An 18,385-nucleotide genomic window follows, 5' to 3' on the forward strand; every position below is an offset into this window, starting at 1 on the left:
TGAGGTTCAGGAGGATATTTATTAATTACTTTGGTTCATCGGCCCGGTCAGATTAACATCCAAAGGACTGAGCCCTCAACAAAGAGTTAAGTTACCTTTTAGGCATTTTGTGGGTGGGGGGAGATCTGTGCAGGAGGAATCATACTACAGAAGTGAGAAACAAAGACAGTTATTTTGTTGAGACATGCATTACATCATTTCTTACTTTTCAAGGAAAACCATGTTTTGCGACTTGAGTTTATCTGTCTAGTGACCTTGCAGCTGCACAGCTATGGAATCAGGGTCTTCACAATGCCTAGGAAGGGAGGAAAGATAAAGCTCACTAGCAATGGAAAAACAGGCAGTTAGTTTTTAAAGGACTCCAGCTCTTTCTCTTTCTCATGGGGAGTTGGGTTTTCTTACATACAACTGAGTTTCTGCTTACACATTCTTTAATTTCTTTTAATTCCTGTTCCAGAAGAACCACAAAAGAAGTGAAAATGTCCAGTTCCTGCCTTAATTGATGACATTCCACCATTGTGATTTGTTCCTGCCCCACTCTGACTGATCAATTAACCTTGTGACCTTCCTTCTCCTGGACAATGAGTCTCAGAAGCTTCCCCACCAAGCACCTTGTAACCCCCACCCCTGCCCACAAGAGAAAACCCCCTTTGACTGTAGTCTTCCACTACCTACCCAAATTCTATAAAACTGCCCCACCCCTATCTCCCTTTGCTAACTCTCTTTTCGGACTCAGCCCACTTGCACCCAAGTGAAATAAACAGCCTTGTTGCTCACACAAAGTCTGTTGGTGGACTGTCTTGACATGGACGCACATGACACGTTCCACCATGTTTTCTGTGCTCAAGCAGTCTGCCCACCTTGGCCTCCCAAAGTGCTGCAATTACAGGTGTGAGCCACCATGCCTGGCTTGTTCTATCTATCTGTCTGTCTGTCTGTCTGTCTATCTATCTATCTATCTATCTATCTATCTATCTATCTATCTATCTAACCATCTTTTTAGCAGAGATGTGGTATCACTATGTTGCCCAGGGTCTGCTCATATATATTTCTTTTTTAACATTATTGTTATTTTGTCTCACTGTATCACCCAAGCTGGAGTGCAGTGGTGGGATCTCAGCTCACTGCAACCTCTGCCTCCCTGTTCTAAGCAATTCTCCCACCTCAGCCTCCCAAGTAGCTGGGACTACAGGTGCACCCCCCAGCCCCCAGATGATTTTTGCATTTTTAGTAGAGACGAGGTTTCTCCATGTTGGCCAAGCTGGTCTTGAATTCCTGACCTCAAATGATCCACTCATCTCGGCCTCCCAATGTGGTGGGATTACAGGCATGAGCCACCATCTCCATCCTGGTCATTTTTTTTTTTTCCTTGAGACAGAGTCTTGTTCTGTCACCAGGCTGGAATTCAGTGGTGTCATCTTGGCTCACTGCAACCTCTGCCCCCTGGGTTCAAGTGATTCTCCTGCCTCAGCCTCCCAAGTAGCTGGTATTACAGGCACATGCCACCACGCCCAGCTAATTTTTGTATTTTTAGTAGAGATGGGGTATCACCATGTTGGCCAGGATGGTCTCGATCTCCTGACGTCGTGATCCACCTGCCTTGGCTTCCCAAAGTGTTGGGATTACAGGCGTGAGCCACTGCGCCTGGCCTCCGGTCATATCATTTATGTGTTGATTTTTTTTCAGTTTGTGTTTCAGCCCAGATGCATAGTGATAGTACCGGGATTGAGAACAAAAATGTTGAAACAGATCAATCTCAGGAACCTGTTTTTTTTTTGGTTGGTTGTTTGTTTTTAGGGGCACAAGCCCCACTGAGTGAAGTGCTCCTAATCTCTGGTGGTTTTGAATATTGTAGAAAGCATTGCAGTATCTAACTTTGTGCACTAAAGATTTTTTCTAGTTCTAGAATACAGATAAATCTAGATGTATGATTCTTGATCAATCACAAAAGTCTCAATAAGCCTTTTTCCTCATTCTACTTCTTTCCTGAAGGGGAGGGCCTTGTTTTGCATTTGCTGCCTACAGACAGCAATTTGTCCATATTTTTTTCTCTTCTTTTTCTTATCGGGAGGGAAATGAGCCTGAGAAAGCTGCAGGACCACGAGTTGTTAGAAGATTACTTCCAATGAGAAGAAAGGAAGTGCGTGTGACAACACATTCAGAGAGAAATCTGGTGAGGTAGCAGAGCAGGAAGCACCAGTCATCTGTCTCCCCTCCTAGGCAAAAGGGAGGCTGGCAGAATCTGTCTGATGGAGCGATTTGGGAACACTGGAGTCTATGGGAGACTTGCTGCTGCCAGGGGGAAGCCCGGAAGATACATTGTGATCAATGCCAGTTCAAGTTAGCTTTGTTTCCCAACCCCACACTTTCTATGCCCCCCTCAGGCCAGCCTCACAGTGGTGGAAAGGCTTCTAAGGAGAGGTATGTGGGAAGGTGCTTATACAACAAGTCAGGATCTTTAAGCTAAGCCTATTTTATTTCTAGTCTCAAGTTCACCAGAATAAAAAAGGTATTCCTTGACTTAGCAATGAATGATACTGTGGCTTTAGTTTATTTTCTGCTCACAGGTTTGAGCCATAAAAAATAATTTTTCTTGATATGCAATACATGAAAACTATGTATGTCGGAACATGCTTCTATTAGTGTACTCTTGAGGATATAGTTTAAATGGCAAATAAAATTTTGCACATATGGAAGTTTCTTTTTATGTTACTAACAGTACAAATATCTATCAATACATTTACCTCTTATGTCTCTACTCTGAATATAAAGAGCATGATAATTAGATCTGGATGTAGATATTTGTAAGTAGATACAGGCAAGCATAAAATTATATGAGTTTGTCTATGTAAATATTTACGTATACAAAATAAGTTCAAGAGACATCCTCCTCCAGCCAAAACTGACGTTGAGGCATAGACTTACATTCAAATATATGGTTGTATAGCATCTCAGGCTGGAACCCAGCTATACAATAGCATTGAGGGACACAGCCTGGGAAGTAAGTTCCAGTACTGTTATGTAATGTTTTATGGAAAACTTGGAATTTGAAGGCCCTGCTTTTTTCTTTTCACTGCATGCCTGTTATTTATATCCACCACTGGGGTCCTTTCTTGATGCTTCTTCTTTCCCAAATTAGCTAATTGGCTGATTATATTTACCTGGGCTGAGCTAATTTGGCTGATTAAAATCACCTGAGCTTAGCTAATTGGCTTATTGAATTCACCTGGTCTGGATGAGCAGGAAAGGAAAATGAACTTTGATCTACTTTCCTTCTGAGGCTTTTTTACCAGGCATAAGCACAAATGGACTTTACCTAGATACACCTATGTGAACCATTCTGGGTGTATATGTTTCACTATCCACATACCTTACATCTGTAAATACATGTACAAAACAAAATGAAGCTAGGTCAGAGGTCATTTTTATTTGCATTCTTTCCAGACCAGGTGAATCAAGTCAGCCTAATAGGCTAATTGCTCAGTCGTGGTTTACCCAATCCAAGCTACATATCACATCACATTATTCTTATAAATGTGTAAATGTTCTTGTTATCTGGCACCCGAGTGTTTTTAATTCAGGTTCTAGCCAAACCTGCTCAGTGGAATCCTAACCACACAGCTAGGACAAGCCAGAGGTGCCTGACACCAGGGACTCTAGCCTTTCTCACAAAGATTTAGCCTGGAGAATAAAAGCCACCACTAACACTTCAGCACATGTTCACTATCACCTGGTTGAAATATGGCCAGGGTCCAGCTTTGCATAACAATGAATGACTCCCTTGGCCTTAGTGCATTTTTATTTCCTAGAAGAAAGAAACTAGAAACAATGCTTTCTTCATATATGTTAAATGCAGCGGGTTGTATTTAAGAACATCCTCCCATATGTGTGATTCTGCATATAGTTTATAAGGTAGTTAAGATTATATATGTATAAAAGTCTTTTTTATACCACTATTAGAATCAATACCTATCAATATTTCCACTTTCCACATTTTTTCTGTATGAATATACATACAAAGCTAAATATATTTGCATATAGATATACATAGGTAGAAAAGTAAACAAAAACCCATGCAGAATTATGTGAGTATGTTTATGTGAACATTTATGTATACAAAGCATGTTCTGAAAAGACATTTTAAATGCTCTAGTATATATTAAGAACACAAATGTATACAAACTTCGGTACTCTATGGCACAATAACATCTCATAATGAAACAGAGCCAAGCAATGTTGTTTGTATAATTGTAAACAAAGCTTCAGGTTCAGGGAATAAGTCTAGAAAGTAAGCTGACAGTACAGCTATGTAATATATATTTCCAGGCTAGCATTTCAGGCTATTGCTTTGTTTCTCACTGTATCAACATGCTATTTACATTCACTATGTTAGGCCTGACTTGATGAATCTGCAGTCCCTATTTAGATAATTGCATAATTGGATCCTCCTGAGTCAAGCTAACTAGCTTATTAAAGTCACCTGGACTGAGCTAATTGGCTGACTGGATTCACCAGAGCTGAGCTCATTGACTGATTGGATTCACTGTTTCCAAATAGAATGTGTAGAAAAATGACTTCTGATTTACTTTTATTTTGGGGCTGTTTTACAAAAAAGTGCTCACAGATCGACATTATATAGACATATTTACATAACCCTGTGTGTTTGTATATGTTTATCTATCTATATATGTCATATTTAGATCAAAATCTACAGAGAAGTGTGTCCAATAAAACTAACATTTTTTTTCCAGTATTGAAGTAAATGCTCAAGTTAAAGCCCTTGGCTTTTATTCTCTTACCCAAAAAGTCACTACTTCAGCAAAGAAAACAAAAATACAAGGATTGATTCCTGTGTCACATGTTTGAAAAAGATTCTTTAAATTTATGAAAGCTTTAAAGACAATTATTCAGCACTTTCACATTTGGGTGAGGGCCTTTAAGCTAAGGCTATTTTATTTCTGGTCCTATGTTTACCAGAAAGAGAATGGTCACCCTTGACCTGGTAATGAATGTCTTTCATAACCTTAGCGTATTTTTACTTTTTAGAAGTGAGCAACAAGAAATGATGCTTTCTTGTTAAAAGCAGAAAGATGTATGTGAGAGCATAGTTCCATTTTTGTACTATTTTTTGTATAGTTTACGGGGAAGTTAAGTCTATACATCTATAAAAGCATCTTTTTATGTCACTATCATTACCAATATCTATCAATATTTCCACTTAATACATTATTATTCTTATTTTTTATTGAGACAGGGACTCACTCTGTCACCAAGGCTGGAGAGCAGTGGTGCCATGTAGGTTCACTGCAACCTCTGTCCCCTGAGCTCAAGCAATCCTCCCACCTCAGCCTCCCAAGTAGCTGGGACTACAGGCACATACCACTACACCTGGCTCTTTAAAACTCTTGAGCTCAAGCAATCCACCCACCTCAACCTCCTGAAGTGCTAAAATTACAGGTGTGAACCACCGCACCTGGCTATACATTATTATGTTTTATAAATATAGATACAAAGATGGATGCATCTGAATATAGACATACATAGATAAACATACACATACAGGATTATATGACTACATCTGTGTAAATATTAATGTATACACATTATGTTGGCCAAAAGACATTTTCAATACCCTAGTATATATTAAAGATGTAGAATTACTTCTCTACTCTGACACAATAGCATTCCAGAATGAAACATAGACATACAATGTTGTTTGTTTAAATGTAAACAAAGCTTCTCCTACATGAGAAAGATTTGGGAAGATGACAGTATACGAATGTAATAGTTTATGTTCAGATTAGCATTTTATGGCCCTGCTTTTATTTTCAATCTATGCATGTGCTACTCCCATCAACCATTGTAATTCTGCCTTGAGAAATTCACCGTTGATATTTTGAGAATTGACTGATGGGTCTAACTTCTTTGAGCTAACTGGCTGATTGGAATCACCTGGCCTGAGCTAATTGGCTGATTCTATTCACCTGGGCTGAGCTAGTTGGCTAATTGGAGAACCTGGGCTGAGCTAATTGAATGATTGAAATCACCTGGGCTGACTTAATCAGCTGCATCCATTAACCTGTCTTGAGGGAAATGAGTAGTAAAATGACATCTTTTATTTTGAGGCTTCTTTACGAGACACACTCACAAATGGAAATTACGTAGACATATTTGCATAACCCTGTGATTTCTATGTGTTAATTCATCTATGTATTTTATATCTGTATCTAAATCTACAAAAAAATCTATCCAAAGAAAACTTAATTTCCTTTCAGTGTAGCAGGCTAACTTTGAGTCAGACCCCAATTTTTTTTTCTCTACCTTAAAAAGTTACTTCTCTAGCCAACAAAACAAAAAAAATCCCCAAATTATCATGCTATGTCATATATTCATACAAAAGAGCCCCTGAAGTTTAAAGATAATTATTTCTGGAAGTTTAAAGATAATTATTCAGCATTTGCAAATTTGGGTGAGGGTCTTTAAGCTGGGGCTTATGTATCTCTTGTCTCAGTTCACTAGAATGAGAAGGGTCATTCTTGACAGTGAATGACTCCCATGGCCTTATTACATTTTCTGTTCACAGATGTGAGCAACAAGGGCCAATTCTTTCTTGATATACATAAAATGCAGCAGAATGTATGTCAGAGAATACCTCCATTTGTGCACTCTTGTGGATGTAGTTTAAAAGGCAAATAGGATTTTATGTGTATGGAAGTTTTTTTTTATCGCTATCAGTAAAAATACCTGTCAGTACTTTTGCCTTCTACATCTTTATTCTGTATGAATACATATAGAATGATAGACAAATCTGGATATTGATATACATAAGGAGATAAACACATACAGAATTATATATTTGTCCACATAAATGGTCATGTATACAGAAGAGGTTTTTTTTTTTTTTTTTTTTTTTTTTGAGACGGAGTCTCGCTCTGTCGCCCAGGCTGGAGTGCAGTGGCGCCATCTCGGTTCACTGCAAGCTCCGCCTCCCAGGTTCACTCCATTCTCCTGCCTCAGCCTCCCGAGTAGTTGGGATTACAGGTGCCCACCACCGCGCCCGGCTACTTTTTTGTATTTTTAGTAGAGACAGGGTTTCACCGTGGTCTGGATCTCCTGACCTCGTGATCTGCCTGCCTCGGCCTCCCAAAGTGCTGGGATTACAGGCGTGAGCCACGGCGCCCAGCCTCAGAAAATGTTTTTTGAGAGGCTTTTTTTTTTTTTTTTTTTTTTGAGACAGAGTCTCGCTCTGTCACCCAGGCTGGAGTTCAGTGGACTGATCTAGGTTCACTGCAACCTCTGCCTCAGCCTCCCGAGCAGCTGGGACTACAGGCACGCATCACCAAGCCCAGCTAATTTTTGTATTTTTAGTAGAGACAGGGTTTCACCATTTTAGCCAGGCTGGTCTTGAACTCCTCACCTTGTGATCTGCCCGCCTCGGCCTCCCAAAGTGCTGGGATTACAGAAGTGAGCCACTGCGCCCAGCTTAAGAGGCATTTTTAATTCCCCATTCTGTCTGGAAGATAAAGACCTAGACTTACTCTCACCTATATGGCTCCATACCATCACAGACTGAAATACAGCCATATAATGGTATGTATAAATATCAACAAAACTTTATGTTAAGGAGCAAAGCCTGAGAAAGAAGCTTCCATTCCTGCCATGTAAGACTTTATGTTCACCTTAACATTTTAGGGCCCTGCTTCTCTACTCGCTCTCTGACTGTGTTGTTCATATCAGCCATTTTGTGCCTGACTTGATGCTTTCATTTTTCCAGTTTAGCTAATGGGCTATTGATATCTGTCTCCACTGAGTGGATTGGCCAACTGAATTTGCCTGGGCTGAGCTAATTGGCTTCTTGAATTCACCTGGTTTGCAGGAGTTGAGAAGGGAAATGACCTCTGACATACTTTTTCCTCAGGCTTTTTAACCAGACATATGGATTCATGGACTTTGCGTGAACATACCCAGGGGACCCATTCTGTGTGTGTATGTTTATCTATTCACTAATCTTATATTTTTATCTATATGTACAAAAAAGCCCCCAAGAAACAAATAGGTCAGAAATACTGCGAATTTTCTTTCCCTCCAGGCCAGATGAATCCAGTCAATTAACTCAGTGACTATTGATCCAATCCAAGCCACACACATCACATTATTCTTATAAATGTAAAAATGTCCTTGTCACCTGACACCCAGTTGTTTGTAATGTAGTGTCTCATCAAACCAGCTTAGTGTGGTTGTAATCATCCATTTGTGAAGAACCAGAGATGCCTGAAAACATTGAGCCTGACCGTTCTCACAAGAAAGCTTTGACATCACCAACAAAATTTGCCTTTGGCACTTCCGCACATGTTCACTATTGTCTGGTTGAAATTTGGCCAGGTACCATATACCAAGATACTTGTGTTCAATATCACAGTCTATCTTCTGAAAACAGACCTAATTTTTATTACCATAAAACCATATTACAGCCACAAAGAAAAAAATACAAAAGTGTATTTTTACATCACATGCTCAGAGTTAAGAGCAAGAGCCCTTTTCCTGATGAAAGACTTAGTAGGAAGAAATAAGCATTCTCAAATTTGAGTTATAGCCTTGAAATGGGGCTAATTTATCACTGGAATAAAAAGATTGTTCTTGACCTGGCAATGAATGACTCGCATGACCTTAGGGCCTTTCTAACTCCCAGAATTGAGCAATAAGGATCACTGCTATATATATATATGTGTGTATGTATTTACAACATATCTGTACTTTACACATCTGGACATAAATTTGCATAGGTCATTAGATAAATGAACACACATATACTAGATTGTATGAGTACATCTATGTAAATATTTATGTATATACAGGATGTTCACCAAGAGACATTTTAATACCCCACTACATACTAAAAATGCAGATGTGGACTTACTACCTAATCTCTGTCACAATAGCAATTTAGAATGGAACATAGTCATACAATGTTGTTTGTATAAATATTTTCAAAGCTTCATCTCTAAAGGCAAGACACATATATACACACATATATACATACATATATATACACATACACATATATACACACATATACACATTAACTCTAACAGGATGTATTTCACAGTCTATGTACTGCTCTAGACATAATTTACAGGACAGATAAGCCTATATATGTATTGAAGTTTTTTATATTACTTTCTGTATCAATACCTCCCAATACGTCTATCTTCTATGTCTTTACTCTATATGAATGTAGGTACCAAGATGAATACATCTGAATATAGACATACATGGATAGATTTTAAAAAACACACAAACAGAATTATATGAGTATGTCAGTGAGAAAACTGGCTGACTGTAACCACCTGGGCTTAGCTAAATGGCTATTTGGAACACATTGGTTTAGATAACTGGCTGATTGTATTCACCTGGGCTGAGCTAACTGGCTTATTTGAAACACATGTGTTGAGCTAATTGGCCAATTCAATTTACATGAGCTAGGATAAATGACTTATTGAAATCACCTTGTCTCAGCTAGTTGGCTTTTTAGAATCACCCAGGCTGAGCTAATTGACCGATTACATTCACCTGGACTGAGCTATTTGGTTCATTAGAATCACATAGGCTGGGCTAACTGGCTGATTGTATTCACCTGAGTTGAGGTAATTTGCTGATTTGAATCACCTGCCTTGAGCTAATTGTTTGATTGGATTAACCTGTCATGAGAGAGATTAGTGGGAAATTAATCACTGAGTCCCATTTATTTTGGGGCTTTTTTACAAGACATACTCACAGATGAACATTATATAGACATATTTATACAATCCTGTGTGTTTTGTATGTTTATTTATGTACATGTCTTATATCTGTATCTAAGTCTACAGAGAAAAGCATCCAAGAAACTCTGAAATTTGCTTTAAGCATTGTAGTCTATCTTCAGGTAAGAACTCCTAGATTTTCTTGCCTTACTCAAAAACTCATTTCTTCAGCCAGTAAAAGAAATACAATACAGATAATTGTATTTTCATTTCCCATGCAAAAAATAAAAAAGGAGGGGGGGAGAAAAGAATCCCCTAAATTAGTGGAAGCTGTAAAGAGAATTTTTTAGCACTTTCAAGTTCGAAAGAGGGCTTTTAAGCTGAGGCTACACTATCTCTAGTCCTACGTTCAGCAGAAAAAAAAAAGGGTGACCTTGACCTAGCAATTAATGCCTTACATGGCCTTATTGTATTTTTATCTCCTAGAAGTTAGAAACAAAGACCAAGCCTTCCTTCTTATATGTTAAATTCAGAGATGTGCAAAGAGCATACCTCCATTTTTGTGCTAATTTAGATATAGGGCAGATAAGTTTTTACATCTATGAAAGCATCTTTGTATATTACTATTATAGTATATTATACTATATTATAAACAGTATTACTATTTATAATATACTATTGATAATATAATGCTATTATAATACTATACATAATATAAGACTATTTATAATATAATACTATATCATACATAGTATTACTATTATACTATATTATAATAGTATTAATATACTATTGTATAATATTAATATTAGTATATTAGTATATTAATATGGTATATTATATATACTATATATAACTATATATAACATATATAATATATAATTTATGTATTATATATAACTGTATACTATATATAGTATAACTATATATAACTGTATACTATATTATACAACTATATATACACAACTATATATACAACTATATATATACACAACTCTATATATACAACTATATATATACAACTATATATACAACTATATATATAACTATATAGTTGTATAATATAGTATACAGTTATACATATACTATATAACTTATATAGTATATAAGTTATAGATATATAGTATATAAGTTATAGATATTATATATAATATATAACATATATATACTATAGAGTATATATAGTGTATATAGTATATATAGTTATATATAGCTATATATAGTTATAACTATATATAGTTTCATATATAGTTATATAACTATATATAACTGTATATAGTTATAACTATATATGAAACTATATATAGTTATATAACTATACATATAACTATATATAGTTATAACTATATAGAACTGTATACTATAACTATATATAGTATAGCTATATATAACTGTATGCTATATACTATATATAGTATATATTATATATACTATATATACTATATAGTATGTATAGTATATAGTATATAGTATATATATACTATAGTATATAGTATATAGTATATATATACTATAGTATATAGTATATAGTATATATATACTATAGTATATAGTATATAGTATATATATACTATAGTATATAGTATATAGTATATATATACTATAGTATATAGTATATAGTATATATATACTATAGTATATAGTATATAGTATATATACTATAGTATATAGTATATAGTATATATATACTATAGTATATAGTATATATATACTATAGTATATAGTATATAGTATATATACTATAGTATATAGTATATAGTATATATACTATAGTATATAGTATATAGTATATATACTATAGTATATAGTATATAGTATATATATACTATAGTATATACTATAGTATATAGTATATATACTATAGTATATAGTATATATAGTATATATTAATAGTATATAGTATATATTAATTGTATATTATATAGTATATATTATATAGCATATAGTATATATTAATAGTATATTAGTATGTAGTATATATTAGTATATACTAATATACTATAGTATATACATTAGTATTATATAGATTAGTATATACAATAGTATATACTAATATACTATAGTACATACATTAGTATATACATTAGTATATACTAATATACTATAGTATACATTAGTATATTAGTATATACTAATGTATATACATAGTATATACTAATATACTATAGTATATATATAATAGTATATATATAATAGTATACTATCAGTATATACTATATAATAGTATACCATCAGTATATACTGCATAATAGTATACCATCAGTATATACTGTATAATAGTATACCATCAGTATATACTGTGTAATAGTATATACTATCAGTATGTACTGTGTAATAGTATATACTATCAGTATGTACTGTGTAATAGTATATACTATCAGTATGTACTGTGTAATAGTATATACTATCAGTATATAATATAAACTTCTACTCTCTACATATCTGTTCTTTTTTTTTTTGAGGTGGAGACTCGTTCTGTTGCCCAGGTTGGAGTGCAGTGATGGGATCTTGGCTCACTACAACCTCTGCATCCTGGGTTCAAGAGATTTTTGTACCTCAATCTCCCAAGTAGCTGGGACTACGGGTGCACACCACCACGCCCAGCTCATTTTTGTATTTTTAGTAGAGACGGGGTTTTACCATATTGGCCAGACTGGTCTCAAACTCCTGACCTTGTGATCTGCCTGCCTTGGCCTCCCAAAGTGCTGGGATTACAGGCGTGAGTCACTGCACCTGGCAACATATCTGTACTTTACACATCTGGACATAAATTTGCATAGGTCATTAGATAAATGAGCACACATATACTAGATTATATGAGTACATCTATGTAAATATTTATGTATATACAAGATGTTCACCAAGAGACATTTTAATATCCCACTTCATACTAAAAATGCAGATGTGGACTTATTCCCTAATCTCTGGCACAATAGCAATTTAGAATGGAACATAGTCATACAATGTTGTTTGTATAAATATTTTCAATGCTTCGTCTCTAAAGGCGAGGTCTGGAAGGTGAGCTAACCGTAAAGGTATGTAACGCTTTATGTCCAGGTTGACATTTCAGAGTCCTGCTTTGCTTCTGAGTGTATGAATGTGCTAATCTCATTCACCATTTTGGGCCTGCCTTGAAGTATCCATAGTCACAATTTTGATAATTTGTTGATTGGGTCTAACTGGCCTAAGCTAATTGGCTGATTGGAATTTCCTGAACTCAGCTACTTGGACAATTGAATTCACCTGAGCTAAACTGATTAAAATCACCTGGGCTTAAGGCTGGGTGCAGCGACTCATGCCTGTAAACCCACCACTTTAGGAGGCCGAGGCAGGTGGATCTTTTTGAGTGCAGAAGTTAGAGACAAAAAAAAGTTCAAGACGAGGAGACCAGCCTAGGTAACATTGGATAACCCCATCTCTACAAGAAATAAAAAAATTAGTCACACATGGTGGCACACGCCTGTGGTCTCAGCTACTCAGGAGGCTGAGGCTGGAGATCACTTGAACCTGGGAGGCAGACATTGCAGTGAGCCAAGATTGCACAACTGCACTCCACCCTGGGAGACAGAGTGAGACCCCGTCTCAGAAACAGTTCACCTAGGCTGAGTTAATTGGCTGACTGAAATGACCAGGGCTTAGCTAATTGGCTAATTAGAATCACCTGGTGTGTCATAATTGACTGATTAGACTCACCTAGGCTCAGCTGATTAATAAATTGAAATCACCTTTGCTGAGCTAATTAATTCACTGATTAGAATCATTTTGGCTGACCTAATCAGCTAATATGAATCACCTGGGCTGAGCTAGTTGGCTGATTGTATTCACGCGTGTTGAGAAGCATGAGTAGGGTAATGACCTCTGACATACTTTTATTTTTTTTCCAAGACATACTCATAAATGGTCACTGAATAAACATATTTATATAACCCTGCGTGTTATATAACCTACAGAAGAAAGTGTCCAGAGAAAACTAAAATTCACTGTCAGTACAGCAGTGTATCTTTAAGTCACAGACCTCGACTATTCATTTCCTACCAAATAAAGTTGCTTCTCCAGCCAACAAAATGCAATACAATAATTTTTTTGTCACATGCTCAAAAAAAAAAAAAAAGAATTATTTCAATTGGTGGAAGCTTTAAATAAACATTTTCAGCATTCACACATTTGGGTTAGGGCTTTTCAGCAGAGGCTAATCTAATTTTGGTTCTGTCTTCACTAGAATAAAAAGGGTTATCCTTGATTTGGCATGAATGACTCTCATGGCCTTAGTGAATTTTTATCTCTCAGAAGTCAGCGACAAGGATCAATGCTTATTTTGTATAAGTTAAATGCAGATGGATGGATGTTATAGCATGCCTCCATTTGTGTACTACTCTAGATAGAGTTTATTGGTCAGAATGTTTTATACATCTATGGAATTATTTTTATATATCACTATCAGTTTCAATACCTATCAACCCTTCCACCTTCTACATCTTTACTTTTTATGAATAAAAATACAAAAATGAATATATCTGGATATAGATATACACAGGTAGATGTACATCTATGTAAATATTTAGATAGATAAGTACATCTATGTAAATATTTAGGTGTACACACGATGTTCACAAAAAGACATTTTCAATACCTTAGTATATAATCAGGATGCAGATACGGACTTATTACCCTACTGTATGCCACAATACAAACCCAGGATTGTACATTGCCATACAATGTTGTCTACATAAACACAAACAAAGCTTCACTTTCAAAGGTGAGGTCTTTGAAGTAAGCTGACAGCATAGCAATTTAATGCTTTATGACCAGATTAGCATTTCAGGAACCTGCCTACCTTCTCAGTGTAGGAATGTGCTGTCACGTCCACTGTTTTGGGCCTGACTTGATGAATCTGCAGTCGCTATTTAGATAATTGTTTGATTGAATCCAAGTTTGCTGAACTAATTGGCTGATTCTTTGGCCTGGGCCCTGCCTGCAGAAGTCATTGTGACATATCTATGGTCCCATCAGAGATGCGACTGTCCTCTTATGCCTGGATCCTGTCCACAGTGAAGATTTCAACATATGGCTTGGCTCAGCACCTAAGTAATAAGACTCTCCTATTGGGCTTGGGCCCTGCCTACAGGGGTTATTGTGACATAAAGCTGAGCCCAGCTCCTATGTTATGTGACTCTCTTCTTCTTCCTGAGCCCAACCTACAGGGGGAATGTTTACATATCTCTGGGCTAGTTAAACATATCTCGCTGCCAGTTAAACAGTTTTCTTCTGTTCACGTCTAATGGAAGGCTATAAATGGCACTACTTAGTGAATGGAATAGCTTTCTAAAAGCTCAGGTGCTACTGAGAAGCTGAGGCTTGCAGGATTTCAACACAATTCTAATCAAGTCACAGGACTCAACCTAGGAAGAAGCAGTTGGGGAAAAGAACCTGGGCGATGTGACTCTCCATCTGGGCACTCCCATTAGGGAGTATTGTAGCATATCTTTGAGCCCATCGACTATTTGATGTGACTCTCCTGTCTCACCTGGGCTTTGCCCATGGGCAAGATTGTGACATATGTATTGGGCCATAACCCAGGTGTTGTGACTCTTTTCTCCTGCCTGACAACTGCTCCCAGAGTGGATTGTGGCATATGGTTGGGCTCAATACCAAGTTGGTGTTGCTCTTTTGCCTTGGCCCTGCACTCAGGAGACACTGTGCCATTTTACTGGGCTCAGCACTGAGGTGATGTGAATCTCCTGCCTTGACTCTGTTCGAGGGGGACATTGTGACATATCTCAGGGCTCATCAAGTTACAACATATTTGAGATGCCTCTTATCTGATGTGGGCTTTGCCCATTAAAGTAACTGTGACATATCTCTGGGCCCAGCACCTAGGTGACATGACTCTACTCTCCTGCCTGGGCTTTGTCCACAGAAGGGAGAGTGATTATCACTGAGCCCAGCACACAGGTCATTTAACACTTCTGCGTTGGCCCTGTCCACATGTTCATTGTGATATAACTCTGGGCCCATGCCCTAGGCAATGTCACTCTCCTCTTTTGCCTGGGCCCTCTCCTTAGTGGGGATTGTGACATATTGCTTCTCCCAGCACCTAGGCGATGGAACTTCTCCTAGGAACTTCCCACATGCCCGGGCCCTGCCTATGTGAGTGATTGAATAGATAGCTAGATGCAACCTCTATGTTATGCCACTCTCTTCTTCCTGAGCTCTAACCACAAAGGTATTGTAACATCTCTGAGCCCCTCTCCTAGGTGATTTGATGCTTCTTTCTGAACCCTTTCCTCAGGGGGTATTGTGACCTATTACTAAACACAGCACCTAGGTGATCTGATTTTTCTACACTGCTTGGGTTCTGCCCACAATATAGATTTTAATTTATAGCTCAGAGCAGCACCTAGGTGATGTTACTCTGCTATCCTGCCTGATCCCTGGATACATTGTGTATTGTGACATATCACTGGGTCCAACAGTTAGGTGATGTGACCATCCTGCATCGGCCCTGACACCAGGAGTATTATGGGATATCTTTGATTCATCACCTTGGTGATGTGACCTTCCTCTTCTGCCTGGGACATGCTAAAAAAGGGGATTGTGACACATCCCTGTACCAGCACCTAGGTGATGTGACCGTTCTTTTGCCTGGGCCCCATGTACTTTGAGTATTTTAACAAATTGTTGGGCTCAACATCCATGGGATAGTACACTCCTGCCTGGACCTTGCCCACAGGGAGACTTGTGACATATCTCTGCATGCATCACCTAGATGTTGTGACTCTTCTTTTCTACCTGCACCCTGCCAACAGGAAGGATTGTGACATATCGCTGGGCTTAGCAACTAGGTAATGTGTCTCTCCTGCCTTGGCCTTTTCCACAGGGGTCATTGTGACCTATCACTGGGCCCAGCACCCAGGTAATGTGATTCTTTTTGCCTGTGCCCTGCTCACAGAGTAAATTGGGACATATCACTGTGCCCAACACCCAGGTGATATGACTCTGCTGCTTGTGCCCTGCTTTCAGGAGAAGATTGTGACATATCTTTGGCCAAGCACCCAGGTGTTGTGGCTTTTTTTTTCCTGTCTGCACCCTGCCCACAGTGAAAATTGTGACATGTCACTGGACCAACACTCAGAGGATTTGACGCCCCTTCTCACTCTCTATGCACAGGTGGTGTTGTGACATATAGTTTGGCCTAGTTCACAGGTGTGATGATTACTCTCATACTTTGAACCAGCTGGTAGGAGAGATACTGTCTTTTGTAGCTTGACTTAGCAAAACAAGAGTCTGGGTTATTTCCTTTCACAAAAATCACAGGGGATTATGCTCTTGCCTATCACGTAAAGCCCTTGGGTGGTACAGAGTGTCATAAAGGGGCCCCAGCACAAAGTTGAGATTGTGTCTCTCATATGCAAACTTTGACAACAGTTAGGATGGTCATCGTCACAGGTGGACAGAGGCCACTCGTGAGGTCCTAAGTCTCATGAAAAGATGCAGTCCACGGTTAGAATTGTGACAGTCGCATGCAAATATCCAGATAGAATTGGGATGGTAACTTATTTCTAAATTAAGCTTATAGGTTCATTGAGCACTCTCACATCTGAACCCAGCCACTTGGAGAGATGTTGATGTGGGCTTATGGCCACAGGTAAGATCATGGGCCCGTACCAGCCTGAAGGTATCAGAGCAGATCGTGACTCTCACACATACCATAAAAAGCTCTAAACTGGTACAGAGAGTATCCTAACGTGACTCAGCACACAAGTGAGATCGTGTCTGCTGTACACATGCCCAGATAACAGTAAAGATTGTCATCCATTAACACTAACACAGCCCATTGCTGAGGTCCTGAATCTCACACCCAGAAGCAGTCAAAAGTTGGAAAATTGACTCTCATATGTGAATCCGGTCCACAGGTGGGTTGATGACTCTCAGACCAAGACTCAGCACACTCGTGAGGCTATGACTCCGCTAAGGAGACAGGCTGCAAGATGGATTGAGGCTTTCATGCGTGGCTCCGGTCCACGGTTGAGATTGTGAATCATGTCTGTAGACCCAACATACAGGAAGTGTTTCCTCTCATACCTGTAATTGAGAAATGTGCAGGATTGTTAATCTCATCCCTGGCCTTTCACGCAGGTGTGATTGTGCCCTCAAAAGGCATTGTGAAATATTGGTGGGCCCAGCTCAAAGGTGATATGATATGAAATATGCCTCTCCAGCATTTGAGTTATTTTACTTTTCTGTGAGAGCCCAGTCCACAGATGGGATTGTGACACTGCTAGACCCAACAACTAGGTAACGTGACTCTATTCTTCTGTCTTGACATTGTCCAAGGAAGGCAAATAACACATTACTTGTCTTTGCACTCAGGTGATGACTCTCCTGTCCTGCCTTGGCACTGTGCACAGGGGGCATTGTGACACATATCACTGGGCTCTACACCCAGGTTATGTAACTCCCATGCCTGGGCCCTGTGCATAGTGGCCATTGTGACATATTTCTTGCTCTACAACCCAGGTGAAATTACTCTTCTGCCTGCAGAGGGCATTGTGACACAACTCTGTGAGTGATGTGACTCTTCCAAAATGGGACTGTGGCTGAGCACAGTGGCTCATGCCTGTAATCCCAGCATTTTGTGAGGCTGA

At 38.1% G+C, this 18,385-nt stretch overlaps 1 long non-coding RNA gene across 1 annotated transcript; it reads right to left on the reverse strand.

Moving 5' to 3' along the window:
- On the reverse strand, nucleotides 1–14,754 carry LOC129528958 (uncharacterized). Its single transcript, XR_008674299.1, has 2 exons — nucleotides 14,575–14,754; nucleotides 1–295 (listed from the first exon to the last, which is right to left on the reverse strand). It is a non-coding gene; the product is annotated as an uncharacterized lncRNA (long non-coding RNA).
- Between the last annotated feature and the right edge of the window lie 3,631 nt (nucleotides 14,755–18,385).

Source organism: Gorilla gorilla, chromosome 20, assembly GCF_029281585.2.
Source record: "Gorilla gorilla gorilla isolate KB3781 chromosome 20, NHGRI_mGorGor1-v2.1_pri, whole genome shotgun sequence".
NCBI classification, from domain to species: Eukaryota; Metazoa; Chordata; class Mammalia; order Primates; family Hominidae; genus Gorilla; species Gorilla gorilla.